This window comes from Herpailurus yagouaroundi, unplaced genomic scaffold, assembly GCF_014898765.1.
Source record: "Herpailurus yagouaroundi ecotype Mexico unplaced genomic scaffold, PumYag 142, whole genome shotgun sequence".
NCBI classification, from domain to species: Eukaryota; Metazoa; Chordata; class Mammalia; order Carnivora; family Felidae; genus Herpailurus; species Herpailurus yagouaroundi.
The window spans coordinates 57,493,972-57,520,620 of record NW_024412397.1 but is presented as its reverse complement, the minus strand read 5'-3'; the positions used below and the strand labels follow the sequence as shown (position 1 = coordinate 57,520,620).

General features: G+C 39.9%; 1 protein-coding gene across 9 annotated transcripts in view; it reads right to left on the bottom strand.

Moving 5' to 3' along the window:
* ARHGAP28 (Rho GTPase activating protein 28) overlaps nucleotides 1-26,649 on the bottom strand; it is a 228,455-nt gene that overhangs the window by 130,106 nt on the left and 71,700 nt on the right. The window contains exon 1 of one of the 9 annotated variants that reach the window (XM_040479366.1): nucleotides 12,753-12,877. The exons of the other annotated variants lie outside the window; for them this stretch is intronic. The gene's annotated coding sequence lies outside the window, so the exon portion shown is untranslated. Of the gene's footprint in view, nucleotides 1-12,752; nucleotides 12,878-26,649 lie in introns of those variants that run through there. 9 annotated transcript variants of the gene reach the window in all.

The following is a 26,649-nucleotide window of genomic DNA, read 5'->3' as shown; positions in this document are numbered from 1 at the left end:
CATGTGTGTATGAGTATATACATGTACATACACATATTAGATTCCTCATTAAAGCTTCAATCAAGGCTCTTAGGAAAACATTAAGAAATGGAAAGAGCGACATCTTCATCTTTGGGTTTTCAACATGTTAAAAACCCATATTCTTTTACCCTAAAAAGCAAAACCAGTGTCTTTTCAGCCCCCACCCCCCACCAGGGATGTGCTTTGTTCCTCATCAGTAACAGTAGGCAATATGAAACACAACAGTCCTTCCAAGGTGTGACGTCAGCCAAAAATGCCCAGAATCTTAAGAAGTGAGAGCCCAATCTGGATCCCAACTGATGAGTCAGATCTGAGTGCCCTTTGCCAGGATATGATACAATGTCGACTGGCGCAGTCCTTCTTCACCATCTCCACCCCTTCCCTAAACCCATATTCCAAGAGATATGGGGTAGTTAGTTCACCACTGGCCCCAGGGGAAACTGCAAGGAGAAAAAAAAAAAGGCAAACAAAGATTTCAAATTCTTGGTTCCAGTTCAAATGAAAGACAAAAGTTGTTTTGAAAAGAGATATAAACTGGCAGAACAAGTTTTTTGTTTCTTGTGTGTGTGTGTGTGTGCACGTGTGTATATATGTGTTATGTGTTTTCTTACCACTCCATTCTACACTGGGAAGATGGGAAAAATTTGGAGAGAAAAAAAGAGTATTATAGGCCATCAGACCATGCATTCTGCTCCAGTGTATCAGAGTGGGATTTGGGGTCAGCACAGGTTTCCCACAAAAGTTTGGGAGGATCTAGCAGGATGTGTGCTTTCTGCCTCCCTTCTTTAACTGTTAAGGGAGGCAGATGCAGAGACACCCTGTGTGGCAAGGGCAGGAAGAATGGGTAGGAATGAGCTTGGTGAGCTAAGGCAGTCAGGAGTTGTCTGTCCTGCCTAGGGGTGCTGATTTAGTTGACAGAGAGAAAGAGGAGAGTGACTGATTCTCCATCTGGCTGGAGATAAAGGTCCTGATAGCAGGGGCCACCAAGCAGGTAGTTCATAACAAGGATCCAGGTGGGAGGTACACCCATGCCCACAGAACCATAGACGTATCTGAGGAGCTCCACATCCAATTCCATCAGAGTCAGGGGGTCACTTTGGGGCTCTGAGAAGTCAGGGGAAAGAGAGGAGGCTGAGTTCAGAACACAGGTCCCCTGACTGCCTCTACAGCAGTACTTAAAGCAACATCCAACAAGGAAGGGATGGAGGGGAGACAGAAAGATCCTGAATATTCCTGAGTCTTAACCAGAAGAAACTTAGAAAGCGCTAAATTGAATGGAGCAGACTGGCTGTGGCTGTAACTAGATTAACTTTTTCTGCTATCTGTCAGAAATGGCAAATTTCGTTGCCAGAAATGAAGAAAATTATATCCTGTGACTGTGAAATTCATGTGCATTACAAGACTGATTGATTTTCCTCAGCCTCCATTTCTTTAATGTTATATGTGAATATTCAGCTAAGGTCAAATTGTACCCAGAAGCAGCAGCCCCATGGTCTGACTTCTGCAAATACCAGAGGAGCAGATTCTGGCTGGCCATCTGGCCTTGACCTTGGATCTTTTACCTGAGCTCTAATTTAGAGCTGGGGTAGCTTTATAGGTCCAACCGAGGCTCAAGAAGAGGGCCCGGTCTGGAAGCACGTGGGCTCAGGCAGGTCCTTGGTCCTTCCTGAGAGATGGAATGCACCATCGGTCCCTGCTTACATGAGTCAACATGCTTCCAGCTCCGCTGCTCACAGGAGGGGCCTGACCCCTCTGCTCGCCTCTCCTTTCCAAAGTTTTGCTGCAGCCTCTTATTTTTTCTGCAGTTTACCAAACAACTCCAGTTCATAAAAATCTCTTTTATATAAACTAGGGACTCTTGGGTTCCACGTCAGGGACATTTTGGGTTCTCTTTGACTTACTTTTGTAGCAAGATGAAGTTCTGCCAGAGGTTTGTTAGAGGTTTGTTAGAAAGATGCACATTAGCCAGAGTCATTTTGAAGCAATAAAGAACTGTCAGGGGTTTACACAAGTCTTGACAAATGAATTTTTACCACTAACTAACCCATTTTCCCAATAGTGAGGATGTTCAAAACGCTATACACGAGGAGACCAATATTTCTGCTGTCCACAAGGACTGGCAAGCATGACCTTTGCCCTAGAACCGGGGCAGGTATTGTTCATAAAGGGCTGTTTAGGGGATTACAGTATACCCTTACCCTGGGACCCTGGGAATTATATACTGAAACTTTGTAGCATTCTGATAAAAACAACATGGAGAGCCCAGAATACAAGAACTATGTTGGTATGTTGGTTTTATGAAAATCGAGTAGCTGCAATGGTAAAGGCTCTTGCAATCTGGTTCTACCCAAAGAAATGTGAAAAACATATGTAACTCCTGAAAATGTCTAGCTTGCCAGGACTATTATTCATTTTCTATCATGCAAGTTCCATAGCCCTGATCAGCAGGCCAAGGAGGAAACATGTGCTTACTTGCAGAGCTTCAGTATCTATCTCAATATGCAGTTTAGGGGAATTTCACCAATAACATAATGTAGGGTTGTGTTTTTTTGAGAGAAGGATAGAGAGCAAGCAGGGGAAGGGCAGAGAGAGAGAGGAAGACAGAACCCTAAGCAGGTTCTAAGCCATCAGCGCAGAGCCCGATGTGGAGCTCGAACTCACGAACTGCAAGATCACGACCTGGGCCAAAATCAAGAGTCAGATGCTTAACCAACTGAGCCACCCAGGTGCCCCCAAAATATAGGGTTGTTTTTATACACAGTACACAATGCACCCTTCAATAGTGTCTGGGCCCAAACTAAATTTGATATTTATGATGGCCTACAAAAAGGCCTGGGCTCTTATGTCTGCATGATTGTATGGCAAGAACATTAAATGAAAAACCTCTACTATAAAACTCAGGCAAACATTCTTTGAGACCTGGGCTGGAAAGAAAGGAAATGAACACACCATAATTTCAACAGATGGATTCAGATGTTCTGACTCCTGCTTAAGTTGTGGAGTTAGGCCAGCCTTCTGCTTACGGATGTGAAGTAGTGATTCTGTACGAGGAAGTGAGGGATATCCTAAAAAAGTAGTCTTCCAGATGCATTAGAAGGAACTGCTGTGATAGGGCCATATCCCCTAATATCAGAGAATCTATTATTCACAGGACCATATAGTTAAGAACTGTATTACATTCAGGAAAGTCTGATTAAAAACATTTCCAGAGAATGCAACACTCACAAAGGTATTTAAAACAGAATAAAACAGAGAAAGTAATCCTAGTCAGGGCACCTAGGTGGCTCAGTTGATTAAGTGGCCTACTCTTGGTTTTGGCTCAGGAGATGATCTCACGTTTATTAGTTTGAGCCCTGTGTTGGGCTCTGCGCTCATTGGGCAGAGCCTGTTTCAGATTCTCTGTCTCCCTCTTTCTGGCCCTCTCACGTGCAGGCATGCTCTTTCTTTCTCAAAAATAAGTAAATGTTAAAAAATTAAAAAAAAAAAAAAAAAAGAAAGTAACCCTAGTCGATGTGCATTAATACTCAGCAATTACCCAACATTCGGTAAAATACCTACTGAACATCCTCAACAATTCTATGAAAAATATTACCAGTACTATTAAAATTTCTTTTTACAGATAAAAAAATAAAGGCTTAAGGAGAGTTTGTCACTCATCTGAGGACCCAGAGCTGGTAAGACTAAGATGTCAGTCAGATGTAAGATGTAGGATTCAAACTCAGGCAATAGGACCCCAGAACCAAAACTCTTTGCCCTGTGCCTCAGGTATTTCCCCCAGGCTACCTGCACTATTGTTACCTCTCTTGCGGTGGTCACTAATAGCGGTCTATGAATAGGCAACATGGCCAGTTTTCAGGGAAGTTCCTCCTCACTACCAAAAGAGCAAACCACAATAGAATCAAAGCACTCATATAGTTCTAGGGCCTAGGAAGCTACCAGTCAGGTTTCCAAGACGTTTCACAAGAAACTTGGAGTTCATTAAGGGATTGTTGGACATTTCATGTGGATTATATCACGGCACTAATTTATTTTAAAACTAGAAATGTAACATGCAAACTTTATGAAAAAAAATATCCTAAAGTAAAGCTGGGACATCTAACGACTGATTTATGAGTGAGTTATACATATCTCCAGACTATACCACTCTTTAGTCAATTTACAGAGAGAAAACGATTTCCCAAGTTCAGAGTCGATCAATCCTGTGCGAGTGATACTAGTAAAAATCAACAGCTAATAGCTTAGCCCCTGTCCAAGAAAGCCAACATAAAGAACAGCTTATAGTCATGTTGACAAAAGATTGGGAAACATCTACTCCAATCAAAGAGTCCACAGTGTAGCCATCAGATTAAAACACCACTAAGGAGGGTCAAACCTTCAATATTGGGTTTTGTCCCTCATCCTCTTCCGACATCTCTTTACTTGCAGTACCTGAGCCCCTCCCCATGACCATATCCATTGTTGTGGCTTCACTTACTGGCTGAGGATTCTCTACTCTTTGGCCAGATCACTCTTGAGCTCAGATTCTTCAGGATGTCAAATCATCTTCATATGTTCTCCTTTACCTGAAACTCATCATGTCCAAAATCAGCCCCTCCTTTTCCCCAGCCTCAGGAACCACATCACTACAACTCTGACATTTTTCACACCTCCCCCATCTTTGCCCACCATACTGGACAGGTCCATAAATTGGGCCAAATCTGAGAGACACATCTCTCAAAACATCTTTTTTTTTTATTTAGTTGTATATCTAGTATACAAATTTATGATATGTCAGCTACTGCACACCTAACTTGTCTCCCAATATCTTGCTCTGCCATTTTAATATCCTTTACATAAATCTGCAAAGGTTGCTTAAACAACAATTATATAATGCCATTCTTTTGTTAACTGTTCCAAACTGTTCCAAACTCATTAGCCGGTATAAAAGTATCTTTACAACCTGCCTTAGCTTACCTTTTCGAACTCATCTTACCCTACTCCAATCACAATTGCTACAATTCATCCATAATAATCTAATAAGGGATCCTTTAAGTAGGCTGGTAAACAGGAATCAATGACAAGAGAGTATAGTGGTTAAGAAAGAGGGCTTTTCAGTTGGACTGACTGATGTGAACTGAATCACAGATTTACCACAAGTAACTTATGTGTTCACTCTGAGACCTGACCTTCCCTTGTCTCAAAAACATGGGATAATAACATAAGGTTATCATCAGAACTAATTAAGATAATCTGTTACCTATTATAATACTTCCTCCTCATCATATATAAGAGCAAATTTTCAAAGAAGAAACACTTTGTACAAGTATATTATTATTAGTTAATTGTTGTCTTCAAGGCTTATATCGTTAGTTTCTAGCGGTTCTTGAAGAGACAGTTTGGAAAGAGAATTGAAATAGTTTTGTAGCAATTAAGAAACATCCTGTTGAGGCTCTTATACTACCCAGTTTTCTATGCCACTGACTTAGTAATTCACTGAGTACATAACTATAATATGCCCATATTATATTACCTTCATTACTGTGCTATATCTCCAAATATACCTAAGTACAGAAATTTCACCTTCTACTTCTTAACATCCTAACATAACCTCACCCAACACAGGATTCTTGGTAGACCTTCAATAAGTACTGAGGTCAGAGTGAGTTATCAGGCTACAGATTGCTAATCCTCATGATAAATACCAACAGCTAAATGCATGAGTTTCTGATGTTGCTTAACCAGGATGTTTTTTTCAAGGGAATAAAGATTATACTTCATAAAAGGGGAAAAAATGCTTTACAATGCCTTTTGTCATGCTGTACTAAGCAAAATGCAAATCAGCATAAACCCATGGGCACACAAATTAAAATTAAGCTTTGAGCAATTAACCATTTTATAATTGCAATGTTGAGAAACACAGTTCATAACAGGAAAACCATGTTTCTCCAGGTTATCTGCACTTGATACAAGTAAATGTGCACAGTGCTTATAAAAATGTTGACTAGTATTTGACTGCAAAAGAAAAAGGCTGTGAGTCTGGCCACTAGTTGGAGATCATCTCACAATGCTTCCTTAGAGAAATGTTCCTCTCTAATATTCTGTCTCCATAAATTTACAAATGTTTTCTCTGACAGACATGTTTTGAGGATTCAAAAACTTGTGTCCAGGGGCGCCTGGGTGACTCAGTCGGTCAAGCATCCGACTTTGGCTCAGGTCACCATCCCACAGTTTGTGAGTTCGAGCCCCACATCAGGCTTCGTGCTGACAGCTCAGAGCCTGGAGCCTGCTTCAGATTCTGTGTCTCCGTCTCTCTCTGCTCCTCCCCAACTCATGCTCTGTCTCTCTTTCTTAAAAATAAACATAAAAAAAAAAAATTAAAAAAAACACAACTTGTGTCCATAAGTTATTCTGAACTTCATCAGCAAAATTCAATTTATTGAGTACCATAGATATGGCTGACCATCATGAGCAATTACTATGTACCAGGCACCTTTCTAAATACTTTACACATACTCACTGGTTCAATCTTCACAATAACCCTATAAGGTAGGCACTACTACCTCCATTTTACAGATATGACAAGTGAGGTTTAAGAGAAAAATTCACAAGTCCATGATATAACATTAATAAAGGGTACAACCCAGATTTACACACAGCCTATCCATTCCCAGAGCCTCTGCTCTCACTCACCATATCATACATATTGCACTCCTAAAGTAGAATTCAGTACGTGTTAAGAGTTTTAGACCAAGCTTTGGGAACTGAAAAGAAGGAGAAATTACTCCCTATTAAAGTTCAGGAAGGACCTCAGGGAGAAGGATGTGCAGGATGCTGACTGGTTGAGATGGAATAGGAACAATGTGCATTCTGGTGAACAAAGTCACACAGCTAGGCAGGTGCAGGCAACGGGGTGGGATGGACAAGGAATCTGATTTGGCTGGTGATACAATAGAAAGCATAGCTGTAACAACTCTTCAGTTTCCACAGGAGGACACGATGGGGTTTTAACTACTGGTCTATGCAAAGTTCTCTCAACAAGGTAACAGGAGTAGAGACATTCTTTGGGAAGATTAATTAGATTTTTTTTGAAAGCTTAGGAATTTTTTTTCTCAGAAGATCATTTTCCTTACTTCGTCTAATAGACTATTTTGGATAATAATCCAAAAATCAAGAACTCTCCACTGGGAGGCCTACTGGACTGAAACTAACAGGATAAAGCTTAATAGGAATGAAGATGAAATTTAGAAACTTCAGCTGTACATGTTTAGGATGACTGCTTCCTGGCAAGAGTACAGTTCATATGAAAAAGATGAAGAGATTGTGGCCAAATTCAAGGTCAGTACAAGCTAAAAGCTCTATAAGGATGCCAAAAAGACTAAGTGGAAGGTAAGCAGCATAGAAGTACAGAAGTGTATCACACAGAAAGGGGAGATGATTATCCTAAACACAGCAGAACTGGAATTCAGCTCTGGGCATCATTCAAAGGGTAGAGGTTGACAGTCGAGACTGAATTCAGAGCAGGATTGATGAAGACAGACAGTCAAGAAGCTGTACCATACATAAAAATGTTCAAAGTACTGGAGAAATTTAGAAGCATGATCACGATCTCCAAATATTTCAAGAACTGTCTTGGGAAGAACAATCTGTTTAGACTCACAATACAAAAATAGAACCAATGAGAGGATAATATAACCAATGAATCATTAATACTAAAGGCCAGTTCTACATTAGCTACACAGGAGGGATGTTACTGAGTTACATAAAGGAAACAATCAGTGTCCAATGGGCATCTACAGGCTAGCCAAAGACAAGATAATGCTTTTCAAAAGAAAGTTCACCTTGGGGCGTCTGGATGGCTCAGTCAGTTAAGCATCCAACTTCAGCTCAGATCGTAATCTCACGGCTCATGAGTTCGAGCCCCACGTTGGGCTCTGTGCTGACAGCTCAGAGCCTGGAGGCTGCTTCAGATTCTGTGTCTCCCTCTCTCTCTATCCCTTCCTCCCTCATGCGCTCTCTGTCTCTGTCTCTCAAAACTAAACAAATGTTAAAAGAAATTAAAAAAAAAAAAAAGCTCACCTTGCTGAACATGGGAGTATATAAACACTAAAAGACAGAAACTGCGAACCTACTCTTCGGGAATTTGGAGAAGAGGTCAGAGACAGGGGAGTGGTAAGATGGGAAGAAGGGAGAAAGAAGGTGTGGAATGTGAGCTGGACTTTGACAGATGAATTTGTTTACAATCCAAAGTGGTCAAGTAACTGCCAAAAAACCAAATCTGCAGTAAACTGAATTGTAAACAGGTTACTGAAAATGCTCAGTGAGTCCACTTAGGGCTTAAGAACATACAATAATTCTCTGTAACACATTCCTTCTCAAATGTGTAGAGCTCATAGAGGGTAATGTGATCCTTTCCCTTCTTTTCTTCCAACAGTATCCCCTCCACACACACGTGCATGCATGCGTGTGCACAGAAGCACCAAAATGTATATATATAACACCATGGAAGAAGAATAGATACTACCTTCTCCCTCAAGAGAACAGGTCAGAAAAGGAAGTAAATATGGTCAAAGAACAAGAGCGCCTGGGTGGCTCAGTCAGTTAGGCGTCCAACTCTTGATTTCAGCTCAGGTGGTGATCCCACAGTCTTGAGAACAAGCCCCGCATCAGGCTCCATGCTGAGCATGAAGCTAGCTTGCTCTCTCTCTCCCCTCTTCTTTTTCCCTCTGCCCCTCTCTCCCACTCCCACACAGTCTCTCTCTAAAATTAAAACACACACACACACACACACACACACACACACACACACACACACACAAACCAGAATGGTCAGAGAACAGAGAATATGGGGGCCCCTTTAATAGGAGAAATGGCCTCCCTGGATTGTTCCTAGTCCTGCAGTGACTTCCACCAACACCTCAAAGAGTTTTCCTATTATCTCCAGAGTGGAAAACACAGTAACAAATTTTGTCATTCACTCAGCATCGTGCGGGAGAAAATGCCCAGGCTTCAGACTCAAACAGATTTTGGTTCACGTTCTTGTCCTGACACTCATCAGCTGTATGAAATGTGGGCAAGACACTTGGCCTCATTTTGCCTCAGTCCCCTTAGCTGTCAACTGTGAATACCCACTTCTGCGTGAAGTTTCTTGTGAATATAAAGGAAACAGTATTCATAAAACGCCTGCAACCACTCTGTGATTCTACTCCTACCATTACCACCAAAACCTATAGGTCGCTAGTGGCGAATGTTTTGATAGCGCAGACATTTCTGAGACTTTGGAAATGACACTTCTTGAAAAAGCTCAAAATGGGCTTATCTAATATTGGCTTCTGATTTCTTCTATTTTATACATTAGAAAGCAGTTTTGCAGGGATTGCAACCTCTCAGTGGTGAGGGATATCCACAGACTTCCCTAATTTGAAAAGAGACTAAGCTTTGGGGTGTTTTGTTTAGGGATAAGGCAGTGGGGGAGGGAGAGCAGCTGAAGCCAGGGATGGATAAAGTGATAAACCTTGTCATGGTTTATAATTAAAACATATGAGAAGATTCGTACCTACTGTATAATTCGAGGTTGGCAAAGAATGTAAGACAATTACTATATAATATGCTATTATTTAAAAAAAATCTTTTCAAGTAGGTGAACGGTCTGTGAGCGTCCATTTTAATTCTACTGCTACGAAGCACTCAGTGTTGAGCAGTCACGTAGTTCCCGTGGACGCCCTACACCAGCACGCAGCAGGCTTGGGCTGCCGTGGGCTTACTGCCTCCACATCTCCAGCTCTCCTTCTGAAGTTCATGGAGGCATTATTTGGGATGAGCTCTGTAAGCCATGGAACAGGAAGAACTTAGTCCAGAAGTTTCAGACAGTTATGTACTGCTCTAGTACACAAATAACTGAAATATTACGTCTTTTCTATCGTTTTAAACAGAATAATGGACCTTTCATGTCCAAAATAGTGATTTTTGTAAAGCACCTGGTTGGATTCTTGCGAAGTCTCCACCAGAGTGACGTGCATCTGGGTAGGAAATGTCCCTTGATATAAGGCCCCAATTTTACTACTATGTATATTCACATGAGAAATTTTAAAAGTTTACATCTTCATGTTCATTTAATTAAATACTTTAACATACAGAGTATTAAGTACACTAATCTTTCTAGCTAACAGAGACAAGACCTGTTTACTCTGCTCACTTACAGGGGGCAGAGTTTGCTTGGTCCCTGAGCTTTGTAAACCTATCATTTATTCATCACTAAAGTCCCCTGGCAATGAATGGCCATCTCATCTGCACTGACGTTGTCCAAACACTGCTCTCAATAGTTGTCGTCCCCTGAAATAATCTACAGCCTTTGCTATCACTAAGAAACCATTCCGTTTTTCTCAATCCCCCCCTTCCTTCTGTTTAGATAAGCACTTGGGGGTGTCGATTGTTCGTGGTGCAATCTTCTTTCAGTGAATGGTCTTATCACGAGGTCACACTACACCTTCAGAATAGCTGAAGGGCTGTTACACTCTGTCTCCCAAGATGGTGGTGAATCGCTTCCCCATGTCTTTACTATAACGATATTGCACATCTTGACTGAGTTGCCTTCACACTCTGCTTTTGGAAAATTTCCAGGCAGGGTCTGCATTTACGTCAGCAAGATGGATTCAAAATACCACCTCTGGGGTTTTAAACGGGCTTTGAAACACATTCCTGCACTGGGCTCAACTCAGGTCAGTAGGAGGCCTTCCAGTAAATCTGTTACTTCACTTTGTCATTCTACTTAATGCAGAGGGGTACTGATTTCCTCGTAGCTCATCTCGTAAGTGGTTTTACTTTTCTACAATTTCTGCCGGAACCTTGGCTAAAAAGCCTCACATTATTATGCCCATTTTCTTCAAAGCTCCTTATGTTTAAAGATTCTGCTTGCTTAGGTAAGCTAAACATTGTTCTGTTTTCCATCTGATTCTTCTTCCTTCAGCTTTAGGATCATAAAAATAAAGTCCTTTCTTATATTTTCAAAGTTAAATACAAGCCTTATCTTGTTAAACTTGCCTTTGATTGGCATGGTTACTATTCAACTGGTCCCTTAGTTTATAGTTTAACAAGGGCCTTACAAAATTCATAACAGATAGGACATGTACCACGGGGGTGGGTCAGGAGGCAGTTACTACATGCAGAACTCTAGGGGCTATCAAAACAAAATTATAGAATGTCAAATTTAACAACAATTTCCAGATATAATGCAAATCCCTTACTACTTACAAGACTTAAAGTAAAAGAAAGACTCCCTTATTTAGTAATAATCATCAGAGCATGGAAGTATACAATTATTTTCACAAACAAACGAGCACATCAAGCTACCGCCACATCCTGGACATTATGCTGGAAAATATATCCCCTATGAGGGACCTTGGTTTTGCTTACCACACTCTGAAATCTAAAGGTAAAACTAAAAGGAAAAAAAAAGCCCTTATCCCTCTACACACTTACTATACAAAAAGCAGTATTTCATCTAAATGGACTTTCTTACCACACTCCAATCTAAAAAGACAGTTCAATAGGGCTAAAGTAGAATTTACCTCTGATTACAAAATACACTAGTAAAACAATTTTAAAACAATAAAGAAACTATAAACACAGTGGCAAAACAAAAGATGATGCTACTTAACTAAAAAGAACCTAGAACAGTCTGAAGCAAATGATTCTAATTTGAAGGAAATGAAATTCAAATAAACAACAAAACCACCCTTCCTAATACCTCCCCTTCCTCTGAAAGACAACGCAAAGGACAAAAACAAGGGAGGAAGAAAGGAAGAAAGGAAGAAAGAGCGAACGAATAAGGAGTCACTGCCAAAGGGGCTCTGTGGATAATAATGCTCTAAAAATTAAACATGAAAGTAGGTTAATAGACACTGTGGAATCCTTTCTGGGAAGAGCATACATTTGTGTTTCTTGAAATAGACCTTCTGCTTGCCGTGAATCAGACTAATGGATGGCTTTGAGGGTACGCTCTAACACAGGTACTGATTTCTCCAAGAAGGTGCACGAGGGAGGAGTATGCGGAGGCCGGGAAAAGATGAGAAGAAATGGACAAATGTGGCACACAGAAGTCGCAGGCACAGTACTTTTATGTAGGGCACGTACATAATGGGCACTCCACCCACCTGGCTTCTCTAGGACCAGGGCCACAAACACAGCTGCTTCTGCTTGGCGCGCCTTCTCCCAATGTGGAAAACAAGAGGAGAGACTCAGCAGCCTGACCAAAGAAATACATGAATTCCACTAAAGAGTGGAAGCACTTGCTTGGGTAATGGAGGCTACCTCAGGAGATGTTTCCAAAAGTAGATGATTATCAGGAAAGACTGGATTGGAGTTTAAAGGCTCCTGCTCAAAAGCAGGAGAATCAAAAGATCTCTAAGACATTAATTTTTATGCATCTATTAAGATTCCATTTTAACTAGTCTTCCCAAATTAGTAACAGTACTTATGTGCTCTCCTTCTACAGTTGAGCTTTAGAAACTTACATCCACACTGTAACAAAAATCTTCTTTGAAAGGATAAAAAACCAGTTTACAATCGCTTAACATTATGTACCTATAACCCACTAATAAAACCGTAAGCCCCACTTATACATTCACTTAAAATGGATTTTAAAAAAGCTACAGCAACCATTTACCTACCCTCTTCTCTCCCTTCTTAAAAGAATCAGTCTGCGGAAAGAAGCCTGCAGCCCAAGTTACTGATCTAGGAAGTGCTCTGTACCTTACCTTTTAGGAGGTTAAAAGTCTCACGGATGATATTCTTAAGGGAGAAGCATAGAACATCTGTGCGACCGTGTGTCCTCATGGCCCAGAGGTGGGGAGGCCATCCTCCAACCCACATCCACCACCACACACCCTCTGAGCACTGCCTCCCCCTCCGGGACAGGACAGCACTAGCTGCCTCCAGCTCAGCCGCCAAGAAACAAAGGGTATTGGAGTTTCTTGTCTAAGTGGTAAACTAATTCCCACTGCACGGTAACTATTTAAAGAAATAGTGCCTGCAGGACAGATCTGCCTCCCAGCCTTCCTGTTTGTGTCCCAGCTCCAATTTTCACCCATTTCCTAAGGAAGACTGCAAAGTGTAATCAGCCTCAAGAAGCCTGAGATTTATGAAAACCCGTGGAGTGTGTGAGGGCAATTTTTGGACACAGTCTCTCCCCCTTTCCTTCTTTTCCCAGCTAAGCAGATAGGAGGCTTTATTAAAAGTACTTCCAAAGTCAAAAGCAAACACACTGTATCTAGAGTGATTTGGTGAGTCTTGACTCCGGAAAGATTTTAAACCTGAAATGTAGAAAACAAAAGAATTTGTAGATAATTATTCCAACATGTATCAAGTAGTAATGCAGACAAAAAACCATGCAACTTAGGGTCAGAAGGCAAAGGCTTGATTCAGAAAACCTTTGCAATTTGCTAGCTTTAAGTAAAGAAATTCATCCAATCTTCCTGGGCCTTCCATATGAAATTCATCCAATCTCTCTTCTCAAAGCCTCACTTTTTTGTCTGAATAAATGGGACTAATAACAAGCACTTTATGTGTCTACTCTGAGAACCTCATAACTGTAAAAGACCCCATATTTTGCCTTATATAAAAGTCAAGATCATGCTGTCATTGCATCATGGCATCCAATTTCCCAGCTGCTATTACATAGTATCAGATGTTAGTAGCTGAATGCAATGACCTAATACATCTCTCCTCTCTCCAAAATTATATTGTGTATACATTTGTTTACTTGTGTATTGTCTGACTTCCCCATCGGTAATGAATACTTAATAATGATTCCCAGGACCAAGAATAGCACTTAACATTTATTAACCTGCAATAAGTACTTGTTTTTAAATAAATGAAGAGATAAATGCATAATTTCAGACAAAATAAACCACAATGCTCTACACACAGTAAGCCTATAACAAATACTTACTGAATTAATGAATGAACCACAATTTTTTTCTCTAGAAAAACATCCCAGGAAAAATGCAATGCTATAGAATTTTAAGACAAGTTGGAGCCCTTAACAACAGTTGACATAAATACAACTCTATGTTTTGTTAGATCACCCTGTTCAAATATATGAAGATGGTTAATGTACAGATTTTTTACAACATGGATATGAGGTACAAAATCAGTATGAATTAATTCACTGACAAAGAGTTTAGCTTAATTTAGAATATACCTAAAATCCTTCCTCAGGCCTGTTTCTGTTAAAAATGGAAACTCCTTTCCTCTGGTGCCCTTCACGTCCTCCAGCGGTGGTGGTGGGATGTGATAAGGACTCATTGATTTTTTTAAAAGCATTACCCAGACAATGAGGATACAAATGTGTGGTCTCTTGTGGGTCTTACGATCCAACTGCTAATGTTTAATATAACATAACAACATGCTGGGAGACAGGATAGTCTCAGGGATCTGAAACAAGAGATTTAGTTTTGAGCCTTCACATCATTGCCTGAATCCAGTTCAGGCCAGTTCAGGCTAAGAGAGACTAAAAATCAATTCTTTGATGGCTGCCCATTAATCTACCATGCATGAAGAAGACAGCAACTCTAGTGGATACTTGTCCATCTTATAAAATTACCAAGAGAGGAAAGATTCTGCATCTTAAAAGATCATGTGAAACATAATTCCCTCTTACTTCTAAGGAGTTCTCTTGCGTTGCTTGGGAAATAGGACCCTCCGCACCCTTTTTCTCTCCTCCCTGCCCTCTCTCTTGGCTCTCTTGACTTTATAGACAGAAGAAGAGCTTATACACATCTTTTTGCAAGTGTTAAAAATGGAAAATAAAGATTTAAAGTTTCTCACTCTGAATGAAGTCATTTTGGCTCCACAATATGAGGAAGCATTTCATAATCACTGAACCTGAAAGTTGTATAGCTTTTGGCCAACGAGAAAGAATCCCTGAAGAACAGAGCGTGGTGGTCAAATAAAAACAGAATTTCCTGCCTTTAACAGGTTCCGATACTCCGTTTTTCTGAGCTCAAAGTTTCAGACATTGTGACGCGTTGTTTTCCACATATCCCCTCCTTCACCTCGCATGCAACTTCCCTGGGGGTAAAGGCCTTTTTAATTGAGTAATTGCAGATTCTAAAGAAGTTCTGAAATAGATTTTTGACAGTTTCCAGCAGCAAGACTTTCTCACCTTACATGTAGCCTCTAGCCTGACAAATACCAGTCTACAGGGAGCTTGTAAGTTCAATTACAAGGGTTATCAGATGTGGCTTAAATGCCTCCTGGAACATGTACATTTGACCCTGGGGGAGGAGAACAAATTGTGGAAACTGCCATCCAACAGCCATCTAATGTAAGAAGAACCTTTGGGAGACCCACCTGGAAGCCCAGACACCCTCCCCTGGGGATGCTGATGTACCGTCAGCCATTTCCTGTAGAACAGCTTTATTGCCCTGGTTCCTGGCAGACTTAATCAAGATATCACTGTGTATTACACTAGCAAATAAAAAGATAACTTCAAGTTACTGACTGGAAGGTTTTGCTATGTTATTAATATTATTATTTGAGACTACCATGTATCTTATTTTAATAAACACTTATGCTATAAAACATAAAATAAATCTTCTAAGGGAAGATAATTTATAGGTATGACTAAAAGGAGCAAACATCATGGAACACATTATCCCAAAGTCTGCCATTAAGTAGGCATATACACTGTACAACAGAAGAATCATGAATTTTTCCTTTTTGCCATCTGTTGTTTTATAGGACAGCTGATTTCCTGTGAGCTGACTCTAGCGCCTATGATTAATGACGAAGAAAGTAAGTAAAAAAAGTTACATCAAAAGATCAGTCTTATTGACAAGGAAGTATTTCAACAGCAAGTTAATTATCAGACTATTTCTTTTCCAAAGTGAGAGATAAAGATGATATTTGCCCCTCCTTTTCTCCCTTTCAACTTGCTCTAGGCAGGGGTTCTGCTAAACACTGAAGACCTAAGATGTGTAAGCATAGGGTTCCTATTCTCAATCAACTCATGAACTGGTAAGACAGGTATAGAAGTAGCTATGGTACAAAGGTAGTGTGTACTAAGGGGGACCGTATACCTCAATATCAAGAGTGCAGGGCACGAAGGAAGAAGGACATAGGTTCAACTGGCTTTGCCACTTGCACACTACGTGAGCTTGGGCAAAGTTAATCCTTTTACACTTTGCTTTACTCATGGATAAAACAGAGGTCATATTAGTGCCTGCCTCCTGAGACATTTTATAAAAATAAATGATTTAGTACAAATCCCTAACAGAGCACCTGGCTTTCAGAAGTCCTCAAATAGCACTGATGCTGAAGAAAAAGATTAAAAGAAATACTTAAATTTGGGTGCCTGGGTGGCTCAGTCAGTTAAGCGTCTGACTTTGGCTCAGGTAATGATCTCACAGCTCGTGGGTTTGAGCCCCGTGTCAGGCTCTGTGCTGACAGCTCAGAGCCTGGAGCCTGCTCGGATTCTGTGTCTCCCTCTCTCTCTGCCCCTCCCCTGCTTGTAACTCTGTCTCTCTCTCACTCTCTCAAAAATAAATAAACATTTAAAAAATTATATATATATAAAAAATAAATACTTAAATTGCCATGAACATTCAATAGAGAAAGGAAGTTCCATCCATAAATAAGAGATACAGAATTTTTCAGCCAGGACACTCCTCTCTTGGAATAGTTTGAATGTACAGGTTGTCCTTGATTTATGATTGGGGCAAGGGTACCTGGAAAGAAAAGGGCCGACTGCCACCCTTTATCTCCCAGTTGCCTTACCCCCTTCTTTCTGAAATGCCCAACCACAGTGCTGTGTCCAATCTTAGCCTGTGCCAACCCAGGGCATAGTAAATGGCCTTGGAGTCTCTGCAAAAAATCGCTTCTGCAGAATGTTCTCAAAGGCTACCTTATGTAAAAGAAAACATCCAGAATATTCATAAAAACTGAAATTTCTGGTTCTCACCATGATGGATTAACTGGGAGTGCAGTAGCCTTCCTGCCATACAATTAGAAAACTGGACAAAATATGTGAAAAACTGCTTATAAATGTTAGAAGAAAGTACAAGATGTGATCCTGAGAGAAAGGGAACAACTGAGGTGAACTCTGTAGTTACCCCAGCTTCCATCCTGGATGCACATTCCAGACTGGCAGGGCAGTGACAGGAAACCCAGGAATACTGGGGTCTGAATTAAGGGGACACAGAACAGAGTTCACAGAGGCTAAGGCAGATGGAATTTTCTAGGACAAGAATAAGACAGGAAGGAGCTATGCAGACAAAGGGCTCAAGAAATCCATATATGGGTCTCCTTGAGTTTGTTGCTAAATGGTAAGTCATATATAAACAGGGTTAACTTCACAATGCTGGACAAAAACCAAGTGAGGATCTTTAAGTTAAAGGATTCACAGAGTTTGCAAAGAGCAAGGAGACACATGAGTTTTTAACTTTTTTTTTTTTTTACATTTATTTATTTTTGAGAGACAGAGAGAGACAGCATGAGCAGGGGAGGGGCAGAGAGAGAGGGAGACACAGAATCAGAAGCAGGCTCCAGGCTCCAAGCTGTCAGCACAGAGCCTGATGTGGGGCTCGAACCCACGAACCGTGAGATCATGACCTGAGCCGAAGTCGGACGCTTGACCGACTGAGCCCCTCAAGCACCCCCACATGAGTTTTTAATAGTCAGACTAGAAAGTCTAGGTTCAGCGCCTGGGGATTCAGGTCCTAACCCCAGAAGTATCTTAGTAGTATGAAACTTTAAAGTATCAGTTGAGTTGTAGGGCTAAATCCACCATACAGTAAAGGCTACTGCAGACAAACAAAACACAGATCTAGTATTCAGTAAAAAAACAAAACAAAACTATACATACAAAGAAGCAGGAAAATGAGACATAGAAACAGACTCAAAAGGACAGAGGTGAGGAATTGACACACAAGACAATTATAAATATGCTCAACATATAACAACAGAAATGAAAAATGATTTGAAATGATAATATACTAGATGCAATTATCAGGACATTGATTAACTTCAGAAAAGACCAGCACATTTGAAGACAATACAGAAAATAGTCAAACTTCAACACACAGAGGGGAAAAAGGGCTGCAAAAAATGAACAGAGCCTCAGTGATGTGCAGGATGACCCCAAGTGGTCTAACACATATGTTACTTGAGTCCTAGGATGGCGGGGGCGGGGGGGGGGGAGTCACAGGATAAAAATGAGATAGAGAAATAATGGCTGAAATTTTTCCAAATTCAATGAAAACTACAAACCAGAAATCCAAAAAATTCAGTGAACCCCAACAAAGATAATACAAAACAAAGATAAAGGGAAAACATCAAAAGCAGCAGAGTGGAAAAAACAGACGTGATGAACAGAAGAGCAACAATAAGAATGACTGCCAACTTCTCATTAAAACAATACAAGCAAAGAGCAGTTGGATGACATCTTTAAAGTGCTGAAAGAAAAATGAAAAGGTCATCCTAAAATTCTATATCCAGTGAAAAATCGTTCAAAATCGAAGACTTCATAAATACTATCTCAGATAAACAAAAGTACAAAGAATTCGTGGCCAGCAGATCTGCACTACAAGAAATGTTAGAGCAAGTTTTTCATGAAAGAAAATAATACCAGATGGAAACTTGGAACTGCACAAAAGAATTAAAAGTGTGGAAATTTGTAAATATGCGAGCATATGTAAAATAAAAGCATTCCTTATTATATTTCTTTAAAATATAATTGTTCAAAACAAAAAATAATAACAATGTATTATAAGGTTTTTGACATATGTACTTAATAAAATGCATGACAGTAATATTATGAAGGATAGGAAGGAGAAAATGAAAGCATAAAATCATAAAGTTCTTACATACCACATGAATGATATATTATTTGAAGGTGAAAAGTGAAAAGCTAAAGTGGAATACTGTAAACTCTGGAGTAACCACTAAAAATAATGAACAAACAGCTATAAGAATGTAGATAAATGAAATATAAAAAATATACACAAATAATCCCAAAAAAGGCCAGGAAAGAGAACAGATGGGATAAATAGAAAATATATAGCAAGATAACAGATTAAACCCAGGGTACCTGGGTGGCTCAGTTAGTTAAACGTCTGACTTTGGCTCAGGTCATGATCTTGCGATTCGTGAGTTCAAGCCCCGCATCAGGCTCTGTGCGGACCGCTCACCTGGAGCCTGCTTCGGATTCTGTGTCTCCCTCTCTCTGTCCCTCCCCTGCTCACACTCTGTGTGTGTGTCTCTCTCTCAAAAATAAATAAACATTAAAAAAAAATTTTTTTTTAAGATAGTAGATTAAACCCAACCACATATGCTGCCTACAAGAAACACACTAATTATAAACACACAGAGTAAAATGATGGACTAAGTTTACCATGCAAATATTAAGCCTAAGGAAGCTTGGTCAGCCATATTAATTCAGACAAAGCAGACTTCTGTGGTAGTTTGGGTACCAGGGAAGCAGATGTCAAGACTAAATCGGAGGTTCAGGAGACTTATTTGGGGAAACCATTTGTGAAAGACAAAGGTGAGAAAGAGCAGGACTGGACAGGAAAAGATCTTCAGATATGATTGCTGATCTGACACCGGTGAAAGGAGAGAAGGGGAAAGAAGATTTGGGTCGGGAGGGCCTCAGGCTGCAGTGCAAGTGGGAGAAAGTCTCAGCCAGGCTGATGGGCAGTCCCCAGCAGATACAGCTCAGTAGAAGAACTGGCATTGGTCAAAAATGGCCCAACTCTAGTACCCTGTTGTGCTCCATCACGAATGGGGAGTGTCCTGGGGAGAGCACAGCTACAGCTGAAATATGTGGCAGATCCCAAAAGTATGGCAGCTAAAGTCATGGGCTAAGTATACTACTTTTTGGAAAGGATGTCTGAATAGCACAACTCTATGGCAGGCACAACTTTGAAACAAGGGATATGACTGAGGACAAAGAGCATTATTTCTTCATGAGAAAAAGCTTATTTTATAAAGAGAACCCAACAACCTACCCTTAAATATGGATACAATAAATCACACTTCAAAATATTTGAAGTCAAAACTCTCAGAACTGAAAGGAGAAACAGACAAATCCCAGTTACAGCTAGAGATGTCAATACCTCTCTCTCAGTAACGACAAGTAACCAGAAAATTGGGAAAAACAAAGAAATGTTAAACAACAGCATCAACCAAATTAACTTAATGGATATTTATTGAATACTCTCACCCCAAAGGGTGGAATACACATTCTTTTAAAACTCACAGTGCACATTACCAAGATAAACCATATGCTTGTCCATAAAACCAATCTCAATAAATTTTAAAGGACTTAACTCATAAAGTATGCTCTCTGACCATAATGGAATTTATTTAGAAATTGGAAAAAGAGATCTAGAAAAGCCCCAAATATTGGGAATTAAACAATACGTGTTTAAATAACCCAAAGATCAAAGGAGAAATCCTAAGGGAAATTAAAAAAAAAAAAAAACCTAACTGAATAATACAAAAACTACAGCATCATCACACAAAACTACACAATTCAATATTTGTGGGATGCTGCTAATGCAGTCCTTAGAGGTAATATAGCATTAACTTCTTATATTAAAAATATGAGAAGTTAGGGATGCCTGGGTGGCTCAGTCGGTTAGGTGTCTAACTCTTGATGTCAGCTCAAGTCATGATCTCATGGTTCATGAGATCAAGCCCCATGTGGGGCTCTGCACTGACAGTGTGGAGCCTGCTTGGGATTCATTCTCTCTATATAAACAAACAAACAAACAAACAAACAAACAAATAAGAGAAGTCAATAATCCATGATCTAAGCTTCCATCATAGGAACCTAGTAAAAGAAGAAAAAGTTAAGCCCCAAATAAATCAAAGAAATAATTAAGAATGTAAATTACAGAAACAAAGAGTAAACAGGTAAAAAAAAAAATAGAGAAAATAAGTTTTTTAAAACCTGGGTTTTGGAAAAGAGGAGTGAAACAGATAAATTTGTAGGAATTTCATCAATAAAAAAGGAAAGAAGACATAAATTACCAGAATTGTGGAGGAAATAAGAGGATTATCCTAAAAATCCTACAGATAGCAAATGAAAAATAATGGAATATTATAAACAATCATATGCCAAGAAATTCAACAGCTTACATAAAATGGACAAATTCCCTAAAAGATATAAATTACTAAAACTGACAGCAGAAGAAATGGAACCTACCCATATTTGTTAAAGAAACTGAATTCATAATTTAGAAGCCTGCCACAGAGAGCTCCAGGCCTAGACGGCCTCACAAAATCATTTAAAAATGAAAAAATACCAAACCTGCACAGGAAATGGGAGGTACAGGGAACTCCTCTCAATCCACTGTAAGAAATCAGAATTCTCCTGATAGGAAACCCATACAAAGACATGACAAAATCTAAAACCAACAGACCAACACTGTTCACAAACACAAACACAGAAATCCTCCACAAAACAAGAGAAACCAAATCTAGTACCTAGCTGATGACATCTCGTATCTGACTGCTAATGTCTACAGCAGTACTATCGTTGTCTCGTATTTTTTCTAAAAAAATTTTTTTAACGTTTATTTATGTTTGAGACAGAGAGAGACAGAGCATGAACAGGGGAGGGTCAGAGAGAGAGGGAGACACAGAATCTGAAACAGGCTCCAGGCTCTGAGCAGTCAGCACAGAGCCCGACGCGGGGCTCGAACTCACAGACCGCGAGATCATGACCGGAGCCAAAGTCGGACGCTCAACCGACTGAGCCACCCAGGCGCCCCATATTTTTTCTTATGTCACTGTAAGTCTTCTGTTGAAGATAAAGACTTACATTTACACTGGTCATTTGATTTAAACTCAATAGTACAGACCCTCCTGGTTAAATACATTGTTACACTGGCTAAGATGATGCAATAAAATGGCTGGTACACAGCAAGTGCCTGCAATTTTTTTTTTTTTTTTTTTTTTTTTGAGAGAGAGAGAGGGAGAGAGAGCAGGGGAGGGGCAGAAGGAGAGGGAGACTGAGAGAGAGAACCTTAAGCAGGCTCCACACCCAGCTCAGGGCTAGAAGTGGGCTCAATCTCACAACATGAGATTATGACCTAAGCCGAAATCGAGTCAGATGCCTAACCAACTGAGCCATCCAGGTGCCCTATAGTGCCTACAATTTCTTTTTATTTTTTATTTTTTTAATGTTTATTTATTTTTGAGAGAGAGAGACAGGGACAGAGTGTGAGTGGGGGAGGGGCAGAGAGAGAGAGACAGAGACAGAGAGAGAGAAACAGAGAGTCTGAAGCAGGCTCCAGGCTCTGAACTATCATCATAGAGCCTGACACAGGGCTCAAACTCACAGATCGTGAGATCATGATCTGAGCTGAAGGTGAACGTTTAACAAAGTGAGCCACCCAGGCACCCCAATACAATCTCTAATGCTACCATTTTTTAGCAACTAGGTTGGGCTGTAACATGTAGTTAGTCAAATAACTGCTTGCAGACTTGAATTGATTAGGCATAGCGATTCTATTAAAGTGACATCTTAAATACCCTTGTTGATAATATAGAAAAACTAATGACAAAGCATGCAGAGTGACCTTACAAGAAGTTATGATTGATTTGAATTCCAAGGCAGGCTTGGAAACAGGATCTAAGGGTCTCAGCTTGTTCAGTGGGCTAGTATATCGTTCATACCCAGTTGGTCAGAGAGCACACTGCAACCTCAGAAGGTAGAGCCTTGAAGCTTCTGAAGATGAACAGGCTACTGCATAACGCCAAGGCCAGCTTAGTCCCTGGCTAGGAACCCCTTGATTATAGCAGGGAAAGGAGACATCCTCTTGTGAACTCAGCGCTCAGGCCTCTCTATTAAGACACAGTTTATTGTCTCGAGCTATTCCTGTAGTGATTAGGAACAATCTGATGGCAAAGATTAATGGTGCTTTATCCTATCTGTGTATATGGTGGAAGTCTTGAAGTTACTTTCAATTTTCCCTTAGCACAGATATAAACATCGCTACTGCACGGAGTCAAACTCACTTTATGACTAAGAATCAGTATTAGCTTTACTTGTTTTCCTTTTCAGTTGCTAAAGCAATGGGTGATTAAGATAGTAGATTATATAGTAGACTCTTCTTCAGGTATATATTCTGGAGATCTACCTGAATACCCAAATTTGCTAATATAAAAATGTTTTTCACAGGCAGATGGCTATCTTACAACTTACACTTCTTATCCTCATATCACAAATAAACTTTCCAAGTTTCACTAGTTTCACTAAATTTTTCTTTTTCACTTAAAGATTTACTGAAATGGTCAAACATCACTCTGTTCATTCTAAACCATTCACAGTGGGAACTTCGTGTCTGTGTGGACTCCCGATATGAATGAAATTAGATTTTTCTCCTGTTTGAAAAAAATTTCATAGTGGGCTTATTTATATCTTGTGTATGTAAACTAATGCAGAATTTTACTTTCTGACTAAGAACAGCTTAACCTTTATCCCCCACACTCTCAGGTAAGTTTCTACACACTCAAAAAGCAGAAAATACACAGTCATGGTGAGATTCAGATCCCGGCCAACAGTTAGAATCACTCTTAGCTAAGTGACTCTCCATTAACCACTCCTCAATACACACACACCATGCAGTTCATTTCATAGAACTTCCAACAAATAGTAAAACAAAGTGGATTAAATCCATCAATACCCATTTAGATTGCTACACGATGGGTATTTTAAGAAGAAAAATGCTGACAGAAACCAATGTTATTGATCCTATTGAACATCGAGGTAAAGCCAGTCACCATTCCGACTATTTTTTATACATCAACATTTGTCTTTTGCAAATGAGAAATCTTCCCGTAGTGGCAACAATGCCAGATTGTAGTAGTTTAGCAATGGACTTCATCTTTGTAGGTAAATGCTCTATCACAGAGGTTTCTATCTTAGTATCAAGGGTACTTGTCTTGTCCAATTAGGCTATATACGACCCATAAACACAAAACAACATAAGCCTTTTATTTATAAAGTGCCTTTCTTCAGAAATACCGACTTATCTGATTTCCACATTTTCTTGTTCCAGTTCTATTAAGTAGTAATAACGGCAGTATGACTGATTAAGGCAATTTTTCAGTCAGCTTTACACAGTGGGGGCAGGGATGGCAGGGAGGGAGAGAGAGAGGCTAAGGAGAAGGAAATGGAGAGTAAATTCATCCTCGGGCCTAAGTAGAATCTCAGCTAACAAAGGCATGCTTCATTCAGATTGGTCTAATGCTGACGTAGAAGAAACTATTCCTTCATTCAACAAATGTCCTTAAGAATCTACCAGGTACCAGGCCCTGTGGTGAAGACAAGAGATACAATGAGCAGCAAAGACAGACATTCTCAGCCCTTTTCAAGACTGCTCTCTGAAAGGGAGACCAATCATACGGCTGCAATTAAAAAAGGGTGATAAACGTCATTGCAAGTGAAGGTTTCCCTGAGGAAAAGCTGCCTGAGCTGGGATTGGCCACATGAGTAGGATCCAACTAGTGCACAGGGTGGTGAGGTTGATGGCCAGGAGAACAGTACAGGCAGGACAAATGCGGCAGTGGGGAGCGTGGGGCATCTGAGCAGCTTGAAGAAATGGCACGGGCACAGATGGAGCTGGAAAGGTGGATATGGCCAGGAGATGTGAACCTTCCGGCACGGGAAGGGTTTCACTCCTTATCCATAAACAATGGGAAGCCATTAAAGATAACTTTAAGCAGAATTTTATTATTGCCTCCTCAAGATTTTTTTTGTACAAGTACACTACGAGAAGCATGGAAATCTTAATGAAAATAATTCCCATGAGTCTTCCAATATACAGTGTCGTATATAACACAGTTCCTTTTAACATGCAGTAAAAATGACTTTATGCAAAGAGAAGACTTAGGCATAATTTTCATTCATCAAACAAATATTTACTGAGTACTTCACTATATGCCAGGCATGATTCTCAGACATGATTCTTGACATTCATTAGTGAACAAGAAAAGACCTTCACCCTCAGAGAGTTTAACTCTAGTAATGCGGATAAAAATGATAAAGACAAGAAATAAGTAAGTTACGTAGTAGTTAAGAAGATAGTAAGCGACATGAAAGTAAGAAAAGATGAGTAGGATTAAGGAGGATCAGAAGGGTGGGAGGAGCCAGAGAGAGGCAGCCAAGTTACCGTATTATAATTAATTAAACAAGACCTCACTGTAAGATGAAATTGGTACAATTTTGGTTGAACAACCCAATTTTAACTGTTTTTGCTGAAATAAAAGAATAATTCTAGTGCCATTTCTAGACAAACTTCAAGTTTAATCTCTGAGACAAAGAGATCAAAGGAAATACTAGCTATTGCTCAAAACTTACTGCTTCTGTCTTTTCTGTCTTGCAATGGTCCTTCTATTAACAGTAACATTTTGAATACTGACTCATGATTTTATTGCACTTTCTATATGGCAGTGATTTATCCATGAGCAAAAGAAAACCAGCCTCACCAGTGTCATAACTTCAGCTTTTTCGGCTGGCAAATGCTGACAGATTTTTATCTTCAATTCAGTCCTTCTGCCAGTAAGGGTAAAAAACCCAAAAGACACCTCAAAGTAACAGTATAGCAGGAGAGGGAAATGAAAGGTGAACGTATATTACTAAAGTAATAGTACCTGCATAATCAGTGCAAAATTATTAATTAGCTAATACCCTTAATTACAAGCAAGCTTTAAAATGAGTTTTAAGGGGCGCCTGGGTGGCGTAGTCGGTTAAGTGTCCGACTTCAGCCAGGTCACGATCTCGCGGTCCGTGAGTTCCAGCCCCGCGTCGGGCTCTGGGCTGATGGCTCAGAGCCTGGAGCCTGTTTCCGATTCTGTGTCTCCCTCTCTCTCTGCCCCTCCCCTGTTCATGCTCTGTCTCTCTCTGTCCCAAAAATAAATAAACGCTGAAAAAAAAATTTAAAAAAAATAAAATAAAATGAGTTTTAAAACACATCAAAGATACCAACTCATCTCTTTGGAATAAAAGTCTGGAAGTGAAACTAGAGCTTCCTTGACAACACAAATGGTCCCAAATGAATACTGAGAACAAAAGAAGCAAAATGATTGTCAGAGGAAATGTGCTCTAAACCCAGGACAGCAAATAGTTCTTGTTTACAGTAAGCTGTGAACAGCCAGCTTTGACTATTAGCAGTTATGTGCCAATGACTATTAACTCAACTACGTAGTGAGGGCATTAAGTCACAGGATGATTGTTGCTTTTATGTTGTACTTCCACTAAAGCTTGATTTTATTGCCCATTTTCCACAGCTCTTAGGTAGGCTTCGGTTGTAAACAATAGACTTTGGTAATTCTTCTACAAGAAACAAACAATGCAGCCTATGAGCAAAGCCTTTATTGTTTATATTTTATAACATATACACTATAATATCGATATATATTCAACAAGGGAAGAACAACAAATTTAAGCACAATTTTTCATTTACAAGTTATGTGAGTTATATGCCGTACCTACTAGATTATGTCTTTAGTTTTGATCATTAGTGGCCATTAATAAATGAAACTACTTTTATTTTTCTCAAGTGTTGATGTTTCTTCTATTAGGAAGCCAAACTTTCTAGTCTAGACTTTCATAGGGAGACATGTACAATCAAGATGCCATGC